An 11,766-nucleotide genomic window follows, 5' to 3' on the forward strand; every position below is an offset into this window, starting at 1 on the left:
GCAAGAATAAGTTTATGTCTGGGCTGAGTCTTCCTCTTCTTTGGTGGAGGTGATTAAGCTTCCTTGGAAGGTTTGCGCTTCTTTGGAGAAGGACCCTTCGCACCTTTGACAACTTTCTTGTCCTTTCCCTTGTCTTGCTTCTTTCCCCTGGGAGCAGGCCAGTCAGCGTCATGAATGGATTGAATCATTTTAGGAGAGAGCTCTCTGGGACCTGAGTGACGAAACTCCTTGTAAGTTCTGATGATGCGACTGTCCTTTGGAACACACACATACATTGACTCAGGGATTGAGCCAACGAACTGAAATTTGGAGGAATCAGAAACTATAATATTCGTAGTGTGGAAAGTTTCGATCGAGTTGAGTGGAGAATCAGCAACAACAGGGACATGATGATTATTATAAACATATAATCATATAATCATAACATTTATGCTCCCACTATCGTGATGATTATTATAAACATAACACTTATGCTCCACTAGTTTTGACATGTATTCAGAAACCATCTTAACTTCCACAAAAACAATACTTATTGAATTTCTTAAGTTCATGTTTCTAATACTTAATGCTTTGATAATCCTTTATCTAAGCTTATACACCTTTGCCCTTGATAGCTCATATGTGTGTCTAAACAATTCAGACTAATTGCCAAACCTCACAATTCAAATCATGGAAAGGGATACTGTAACCATAATCGAATTCGAGAATACAATTTTCACAATCACTAGCTTTTTTTTTTAAATCTTTCTTAGTGAAAGCATTTCCTCACAGTCATTTTCATGAAGGAGGGAATCTTTTGACACTTAGATTTTAATGGTGTATGTGTTCCTATCCATGTGAATTTGTCAAAACCAAAGTTTACGACAAATTCAAACTCATATGGACCGAACTTTCTTAATCTTGACTTCATGCCTTATGGTAACACAGCTGCCCACCATGTCTTCCAAGTAGTTAAGAAGGTCACCCTTTCCTACCAATGTACTTTCCATTGATCAAGGTCCTTGCCTTTTATGCATTCAATTGAGAACTCATAGAACTCACATGCATAATTAACTCAATTGGAATGGCACAGAAACAAAATAGTGTCAACACGATAGGTTGTAAACCTCAACTCGTGTGCTAGTGGTGATCGATAAGGTTTATTTTGATTTTTTCTTCAAACCTTTCAAGACCATTAAGACTCCCACTGACTCCTTGACATATAAGATTCTCTTGTCAATAAACATTTCTTGACAAGCAAATATTCAAGAGTTAGTGTAGTTTTTATCAAAACACTTCATAAATTGTTCCTAGTTGGTCTTTGTCTTATCTGAGACATCACAACTTTCCACATTTGATGAATGTTATAAACCTTCCTAATACTTGTCACTCAATATCACAGTCTTAACTCTAAGACTTGTTTTGGAACGAAGTATGATTGACTTCTTGATTTAACCATTTCTTCAATTCTTGAATCCTCTTCTTAGACATGCAATTGTACTAAGACTCTCTTAGAGGATCAATTGAGATATGGTTCTTAATCATTAAGACCTATCATAAAGCATAAAAGGTACTCTCCCTTCTTCTTAGAATGGAGAAACTTTTATCTTTCTACCTATTTGATTCTTCTTATTCGTTCTGCTATTGATTTAAACTTTTTCAATCAATTCAGAATTACACTTAATCTTGTAAGTATAATCATATTTACTAAACCTTTAGTAAATGATGACGAATATTTTTGTTATTCTTATGGTGGACTTGATCAACACGTAACTTTGTGTACTTGATTTCCTAGTCCTTTGCTTGACACTTTGTCAACGAATTAGTCTAATTTCCAAATACGATTTTTTTTTCATTCATCATGCAACCTAGTTGCATGATTCCAAGTTTCTGTCCAATTGAAACTTGGGCGATGAGAAACTTTTCCTATTCGGTAAATTTTCGACATTTCCATAATTAAGAATCAAATCCATTATTGCTAAACATTCTAACATCAATTTTTCATACACGTCATTGCAAGGATAAATAAATAATATAAAATCAAAATTTATTTTATTGCGGAAAAAATTTGTCCTTACAATGCAATTCTTGAAAAACTATGCTAATACATCTTTCTTAGCAATCTTATTCTAACTCTAAGTAGTAGCTCAAGAATCTAATCTTCAAGTAATGCGATCGAAATCCATTCCTTCACGGTTAGATTTTGCTCACTTCTTCCATTAAGCTTCCTTTCTTTTCTTCGATCCTACAAAACATCAATTGTAATCTTATCACATTATGTATTAAGAATCTAGAATAGAAGCTTAAAAGAGTTAGTCAATGGATTTTACCTAAAGCAGAGCCATACGTTTTGACTCTCCCATCTCTTAGATCTCTTAGGTAAATAGGGCAGCTTCGTCTCCAATGCCCCTTCTCTTGGCAATAAAAGCAAATTGACTCTTTTGGAACAGGACATGGAACTACTTCAGACATTTCCTTTCTCTTATGATCAAACTTTTCGATCATAGCATGTCTTTTGTTGCCATTGTCTATATCCATAGAGGTCTTGAAGTCAGATTCACCAATCAACTTTGCTTTTCTATTGCGCCAAACCATTGCTGATTCAGCAGCAATAAGTATATAGGTGAGATCTATAAGGGTCACGTCGCAGCTCATCATATAGTACTCTCTTACGAACTCACTATATGAGTTAGGAAGTGACTGAAGAACCCAGTCAACTGCCATCTCCTCGCATACAACGGATCCCAACATTTTTAACCTATCAATGTGTGACTTCATCCCTAGGATGTGTGCACACACCGACTTTCCTTCTTTAAGTTTACTTGCCAAAAGGGCTTGAGTGAGCTTGAACTTTTCAAGTCTTCGAACTTGTGGGTTAGGGAGAATAATTGGAGGAGGTGGAGGAAGTGAAGCATGATCTCTTGTTCCTCAATCGAATCGTGGAATATCATCTTCATGCGGAATGCTTGTTCCACGGGATTTGAGAAGACCATAGTTGTCGAACTTTGACATCTACAAAACGGGAGAAAAACAAATTCAAGTTAGTTGATTGATTGAGTCCTTAGTAAATCACCCAAATGAGATACTAAGGCTAGGACTCAACACAATATTCCACAACTCGGGAGAGGGATGCCGTAACCCTAATTGCAGAATATTTGAAGGTAAGTGAATGACAATTCACTAATTTCCACCACGAAAAACGAAAAAGAAAATTTAAGTTTTAAACCTATGAAAACTCCTAGATCCTTTGAGATTCATTGAACTTTCAATGGCATGTTTAAATCTCGATATGCCCCTCTAGTTTGTGACTGGGATGCCGAGGATCACAAAGCGGGTGTGAATAACCATGCAAACTTACATGGTGCCCTCACATGTTACAGTCACCTATTCGATGTGCCGGTAAACCACACACGCTCCACCGAACTATGACAAACATTGAGTCACCCTTTGCTACCTTTGCTTAGAACCATTTAGTGTGCCGGTAAACCACACACGCTCCACTAATGTCTTCGCAAGGGCACAAAGTGTAATTTCATGGAATTGCATCAATTCACTTTTGCCTAAGTAACTAAGATTGGGAATTTGTAAAATATTTAGTTACTTTTGTACTTCATTATACTTATAATGGAAGGTTTTTGTCCTATCCTACCCGTTTGGCTAACGACCCTTCACTAGTCAAGAGTGCGGTGGGTAAGAGTGGATACCCATTTAATCGCCATTTTATAGGCAATTTCCTTAAACACCCCTTATAGACCAGCTTCGTGAATGAGGCCTACTAACGGTAAGACTGACTTTTACTCATACATATATATATATAATGTTAGAATTTTAATGTTATATATAGTATAGGGTGTATTTTACACTTTTAAAATACTAGGAGGTCAAATTTAACAATTATACTTTTAATTCAATTAAATTGTAAACCTAAACTTTTATGGATTTATTAAACCTCTTTTAATTATACACCTTAATTAATTAATAAAACCATAAGGGTGTGATTTGAACTTTTCAAAACAATACTAGGGTTTTAGAATTTAACATTACTAAATTAACCTTTTAATCAACTTTTAAATTCAAAAACTTGAGGGCAAGTTTTGAAACATTTCAAAACATTAGGGTTTAGAATTTAAATATACATCAAAATTAAACTTTTAATCAAAATTTAAATTCCAAAACTTGAGAACAAGTTTTGAAACTTTTCAAAACACTAGGGGATCAAATAACAAATAATCTAAATTAACATTTAGTCACATAATTATCCATATTTGATTTATTTAATAATTTCTTGCAAAACAATTTACCAATTTAATCAAAATAATTAATCAATTATCACATAAGGAAATAAATATTTTATTAATTGATAAATATCTTCAATTAGATCAAGAATATACTCATATATATATATATATATATATATATATATATATATATATATATATATATATATCATAAAATCGGATTTATATTGATCTAATATGATAAAGGCAAGTATCTCAAGGATAAACAGCAAGAAATCCCGATATTTGCTCTTTCTGACGCTTGGACTCGCCGAGTCGAGCCTACTCGCCGAGTCCACTATGGGACTCGCTGAGTTCATCAGGCAGTTTCACAAAAATCGTATTTTTTTCAAATGCAACAAACATACAAGGCATCAATACAATAGAAACCAATCAAGGCTCTGATACCACTGATCGATTTTGGTCATAAGAACATCCTATGTGCTCATACAAACCCTAATGCTTGGATCTAGGTTTCTCTATTGTACATGCAATTTATCCAAGACTATAAACCCTAGATCTAGAATATGATAATCAATATAACATATAAATAAGGGTTTAGATCATACCTTTATTGTTATGTAGCAATAACAATCTCAAATCCTTCTTGTATTGACCTTAGAAAGCTTAGAATCACAAATGTCACTCCTCTAATGGTTCACAAACACCAAGAGCAAGAGGATGAAGAGGAGAAGAGAAGGAGGTTGCCCAAAACATGTGGAAACCCTAGAAGGAAGCTTGTCCACGTTTTTGGGGCATAAGGGTTCCATATATAGTGAGGCTATTAGGGTTATCTAACAAGGAAACCCTAATTTGGATGCTTAAGCCCTAAGCAACCCATGGACTCCTTTCCTTAAAGGACTTGGACGATTTCTAATGGGTTTCCCCATAGAATTCTTCCACTCTTTAATATAAGGCAATCCATAGCCCAAATTGCAATTATCTTCTAATTACAATTCCAGTCCCTTAAGTTTAATTAATCTCTTTTAGTCACAAAACTAATTACCAATTAATTCTTGACTAATATTAATTAAACAATATGATTTCTCCTTTAATATATTATTCTTATAATATATTAATAAATCATATTTAATCCTTTCTCTCCATTATTCATCCTATCAAGTTGCTTTGGTGAAGGCAACCCAAAAGGACCATGCACCATCGGGTCAAGTACATACCAAAATAGTTATGGACTTAGACACTAATCCAACAATCTCTTCCTTCAAAGTCAATAGAGACCTTAAAGTGTTTGTGTGGTTTCCCGTTGAATTACGATCAAGCACTAATTAAGAATTATTGAAAGGCATCTTTTAATAAGGCTAATTTGGGAGGCTTGCGCTTCAGTTCAGAATTCCTGATCTTGACATAAGACAGAAATCGACTGAAGTACTTGTGAGACCAATGTGGTCTGTTGAACAAGTAGGTGTGGAGAATATTTAAGTATCATGTTGAAAATATATTTGGGTGAAATCTAAAAAAAATAAAACTGGATTCTAAGGGAAGAAATGTTATGGTATTTAACAATTTCATAAGAATCACACAAAAGGAAAATTAGAGATTTCTTGGTACAACCACTTCGGTGAATTCGTTTTTTTATGAGTGAAAACTAGAGCAAATTTAATTGTTCACCGTCAATGCATAGTAGGTACTGAATTGTGGGTTTCACTTAGCACATAGTGGCACCAAGCTAAGATCATAAACACAGAAATTGTGTAACCATAAACCTCAGTGGTAATTTCTGAGAGTCTCAAGGGTTACATGTATGAAGCGAATATGATGGAGGAAAATATTTGAGATGGTGTAAAGAAACCAAACTACATCTGCTATAAAATTAATGACTAAGCAGAAAACTCTTATCTCATATGAGAAAAGAGTAAGGTAGCTCATGATTAGAATAAATGATATAGCCTAATTGGGAAGACAAGGTTTGTATATACCAGGTTAGTAAGGCTTCATTCAGATTAGTTGAGGCTTTAGACAACATGCAGCAGCATGCTTCTAGGGACACTTAACTATTAAAAAGTGTGAGAACAATACCTGCCCCATCGATCATCCACTAACGGGAAAGACAAACAGAAGTAAAGGTAAAAAAAATATTTTTGTAGTTTATGAAATTTTGATTTAAAGAAAAAAAAATAAAATAAACAAAACAAATTTTTTTTTGGAAATTTAAAAAAAAAATTGGGAAATACAACCAAAGAAACTACCTTTTAGAGATAAGCGAAGACAAGTACAATAGGACCGAACCCGAGCGCTCGGTTCATTTCGGTACCCATGCAAACCGAACCCGAAATAGACCGAACGTTCGGTTCATTTCGCTTCCAACTTTTAGTTTTGAGAAAGAGTTTTTGGTACTAACTCCGATTCGATCATACCTAGTGCTTGTAGAATTTTATTAAAACTCGCTTTAGAAAGGGCTTTGGTGAAGATGTCAGCCAGTTGATCAGTAGTTTGAACAAAGTGAATCTCTACATTTCCATCTTCCACATGATCTTTAATGAAGTGATACCTCAATGCAATGTGTTTGGTTTTGGAATGTTGCACGGGGTTATGACAGATCCTAATTGCACTTTCTGAGTCACAATATAGTGGGATCTTTTTCATATTGAGTCCATAATCCCGAAGTTGGCTTTGGATCCAAATCACTTGAGATGTGCAAGAAGCGGCTGCAATATACTCTGCTTCGGCTGTCGACAGAGGAACACATGTTTGTTTCTTAGATTGCCAACTCACCAGCTTCTCGTCGAGGAATTGACAGCCTCCTGTAGTGCTTTTTCTGTCTAAACCACATCCTCCAAGGTTTGCATCTGAGTAGGCTTGAACAAAGAAACCTGAGTTTGAGGGATACCAGAGACCGAGAGAGGTGGTTCGCTTCAAATACCGGAGTATGGTTTTCACTGCTAGCATGTGTGGTTCATGAGGATTCGCTTGAAACCTAGCACAATAGCACACAGAAAACATTATATCAGGCCTGCTAGCTGTGAGGTACATCAGGGAACCAATCATTTGGCGGTATAGTGTTATGTCAACCGCCGATTTTTCCAAGGATGGAGTGAGCTTGGTACCGAACGCCATAGGGACTTTGACCCTTGGTTCTCCCATCATGCCGAATTTAGAAATAAGAGTTTTGGTATATGCTTCCTGGTTAATAAAGATGCCTTCGGGTCCCTGTCTAATATTTAAACCAAGGAAAAAGTTAATCGGACCCATTGAGCTCATTTCAAATTTTTTCTCCATCAACTTTCTGAATTTAGCTGTTAAGCTAGGACTCGTTGAGCCAAAGATGATATCATCGACATAGATCTAAACAATCATAAGGTAGTTACCATCCTTTTTACAAAAGAGGGTTGGGTCAACCGAACCTTGTTTGAATTTAGACATCTTTAAAAACTTGGTTAGTGTTTCATACCATGCCCTAGGTGATTGTTTCAGACCATAAACTGCCTTGTCTAGGATGTAGCAATGATTTGGATGCTTTTCATTCACGAAACCAGGAGGTTGCTCCATGTAAACCGTTTCTTCAAGTTCCCCATTTAGAAAAGCGCACTTCACATCCATTTTGGTAGACCTCGAAGTTCTTGTGTGCAGCATAGGCAAGAAATATTCGAACAGATTCCAGCCTGGCTACCGGAGCAAATGTTTCTTCGTAGTCAATTCCTTCTTCCTGGCTATATCCTTTTACCACAAGACGAGCTTTATTTCGAATCACGTTACCCTCCTTATCCATTTTGTTTCTGAATACCCATTTGAGACCAACGACTGAGGCATCTTTCGGTGTTGGGATGAGACGCCAGACCTTATTTCTTTCGAACTCATTGAGTTCATCCTGCATTGCTTGAACCCAATAAGAATGATCAAGAGCAATATTGACAGTCCTCGGCTCAATTTTGGACACGAAAGAATTTAACATGCAAAACTCTACTTTGGAGAATAGGGAAGTTTGCTTTGCCTTCACTTAAGATCGAGTTAGGACCTTTTTAGATATATTACCCACTATCTCAGATACAGGATGATCTCTGGTCCATTTGGTGAGTGGAGGATAGTTTGGATCATAGGATGAATCCAATTCAGCATTGACCATTTCTTCCAACTTTGATTGAATATCATCAGCATAGAACGTATCGGAATTCTCCCCCTCGACAGATGATGAATCATTTGGACCCTCAGGTTGATTTGGGCTTTCGGGTGCTACAGGACTTTCGGGTGTAGCCGGGATTTCGGGTGTTACAGGGATTGGATTCTCCCCCTGAATTTGTGAGTCCTGTTGTTTTGAAGAGAATTGATTCTCCCCCTCAACCGAAGTGTCGTGCTGAGGTTCTTCTTCTCCCATTTGTTTGGCTGCATCTTCAACAATCTGCTTCAGATGATCGATTTTGTTGTTTGCTGCCTTGGCTTCTGAGAGAGTGGCTTTCTCAGGTTCATCAAATAAGTCTACGAACCGGTCAAATAAATTAGCAATCGAGGCTATGACTTGACCTGTTTGAGAGAAAATTTCTCCAATTGCTTCTACGGAAGTCTTTAGTTTCTTGACGTAATTGTCATCGAACGTCACATAATAGGTTTCTTCAATTCTTCTAGAACGTTTATTTAAAACCCTGAATGCCTTTGAAGTAAGAGAATATCCCAGAAAGATTCCTTCATCAGCTTTAACATCAAACTTGTTGCGATGTTCTTTGGAGTGGAAAATGAAGCACTTGGAACCGAACACATGGAAGAATTTGACATTCAGCTTCCTGTTGTTGATGATCTCATAAGGAGTGAGAGAGAAACGCTTGTTGAGATTAGACCTATTCTACGTAAAACATGCTGCAGCAATAGCATCAGCCCAGAAATATAAGGGAAGTGAAGCAAAACTTAGCATGGTTCGAGCCGCCTCACACAAGGATCGGTTTCGTCTTTCGACAATTCCATTCTTTGTTCTTGAATTCCAGTCCATTGTCGCTCCTAATGTTTTGAACGACTTTCCTCAGTTGCACTTCGACCTGCTTGATAAAGATTTTCAGTTTGGGAGTCGCTTCAGATTTGTGCTTTAGAAAGAATACACAAGTAAAACGTGAGAAGTCATCAACAACTACAAGAATATACTTGTTGCCGCCAATGCTCTCGATTGATGATGGACCACATAAGTCAATGTGAAGTAACTCAAGTGGTTCAACAACTTTTGTGTTTATAATCGATGGGTGACTTTGATGACTCTGTTTCCCCATTTCGCATGCAGCGCACAAGTGTTCACGATCAAACTTATGCAATGGAAGACCCTGAACATGACCGCCGGTGACAAGCTTATTGATGTCTTTGAAGTTGAGATGTGAAAGCCTTCGGTGCCACAACCAACTTTCGTCTGAATGAGCTTTGGACAAAAGACATATAGCTGGATTACCTTTGATTGGTCTGAGATTTAGAGGAAACATTTCGCCTTTTCGATCTGATTTGAGAATGACCTTGTTGGATTTCTTCTCTATAATTTCTGAACCTTCGTCATCGAATGAAACTTTGAGGCCAGTACCTCCCACCAGCTGAGATACACTTATGAGATTATGTTGCAACCCTTCTACATACGCTACCTTCCTTATTGTGAAGTCTCCATTGGTTATCATCCCATAACCCTTTATTGTTCCATAGGAGTTGTTACCGAACTTGACATTGCCACCATTTTTAAGTGATCGAAACTCCCTTAGCTCTTCCTTCCTTCCTGTCATGTGAAGAGAGCAGCCGTTGTCTATGTACCATTCTTCATCAAACTGCTCGTCACTTATAACCTGCAAAAATCAAACAGATTTAAGAACCCAAAGTTTCTTGGGTCCACGTGAGCCTTTCACAGAAATAGGAATAGTAAGAGAAACATCAACGAGATATGTTCGTTTTATTAAGGTTGTTTCATCTTTTCTTTTAATAGTAAACACTTTGATTTTATTAGAATTGGTTGCAGGCGTTTCGGATTCAGATTCTGGTGTTTGGACTTTAGCCTGCTTTCGTTCTTCCTTAGCTGAGGAAATCTCCCTTTTTCCTTTAAAATCCTTTGACGATCTTGAATTTTTTGTAGGAACAAAATTGGGCTTAGAAGAAGATTGAGAACGAGAAGAATTAGAGGAAAAGAAATTAGAATGAGAATTTTTCCTGACTTGAGGTTTGGAATGACCCTTTCGGTTGTGATCATTTGAGGGATTAGATATGGACCTTCGGTAGCCGTTTGATGATGAACCGAAGCTGGATTTTTGGTTGTTGTTGGTTGGTGGTCCGAAAATGTGTCTTTTATTGTAAAAGCTTGATGGACTTAAATCAGGTCTTTGCCTGTTGTTATATGGCGGACCGAAACTCGCTTTTAGCTTGCTGTTGCTTTCGGGACCGAACCTATCCTTTCGGTTCTGTTCTTCGCGTGGACCGAAAATCTTTCTCTTATTCTTCTGAATTTTGTTTTCTTCTCCTTTTGACTTAGAATCTTTGTCATGATAAGTGTAGTGAGGTTTTTGGGAGCCCCAAAATTGCTTTCGCTCTGAGAGATTTTTCTTGTATCTCAAGTTTCTCTGCTGCTTTTGATTTTTCACCTGTTTCGATTGTCTATGAATATTTGCCTTTTGTTTCATCTTCTTAGCAACCGGTTCGCTCTTCATGGATGAGGTTTCGCTTGTAGAGGTGACTTCTTCCACTGGAATCTCTTTTGTGCCACTTGTACTTGGTACGTCAAAGTTAGTAGGCTTATTCAGAGGTTCGGGCACATATCTACCTTTGGCCTTACAGGATGTTCGCTCTGACAGACCAATTGTTTCGTCTGCGTTGTCTATTGGTGCTGACTAGAAAAAATCATCACAGCCATCTGCATTATCTTCGTTCACTATGGCAGTGAGTTCGGCTGTCTGATGTTCGGTTACTCCTATGACCTTATACACCTAATTGGGAGTTGTTCTTACCTTCTGAAACACGACGGCCTTTTCTTTAAGAAATAGGGACTTAGTTTTGGACAAACGAACGAATTCCACAGAATTTTCAGAAATCAGGTTTTTGTGGTTTTCGGGTTCGCTTCTGACGAACTCGGAACAGTCAACTTCGTCCTCTACAGAAATTTCACTCATATCATCGTCCTCATTAAGTTCAGATTCATTTTCAACTTCAATTTTGTTTTCTGAACTCAAATTGGTACTCAATGAGTCAAATTGGACTTTATAAAAGATTCTATTTTGTCCAGACCATACATGTAAGTGGGATTCACATCATTGGAAGATACAACACTTTCACAGTTGTATGCTTCGGCATAAATTTCATCCTCCTTAAACTCAAGGACGGGTAGAATCATGCGATATATCTTTTTCCCTATTTCACAATTTAGATGCAGTTGAGTAATGTTAGCATAGAGCATTTTGGCAATCAAACAAAAAACATTCCTTTGTTTTAACAATTTGAGATTGTCTCTTTGTAAATAAATGTTTTCACCCCTAGACTTAATCAGCTCCAACTCTTTTTGCTCTATCCACATCCTTCGCTCCTCACTCTTGGATGACACCCTACTTATTTG

Source organism: Lactuca serriola, chromosome 9 (assembly GCF_051521515.1).
Source record: "Lactuca serriola cultivar US96UC23 chromosome 9, Lser_US96UC23_V15, whole genome shotgun sequence".
Lineage (NCBI taxonomy): Eukaryota > Viridiplantae > Streptophyta > Magnoliopsida > Asterales > Asteraceae > Lactuca > Lactuca serriola.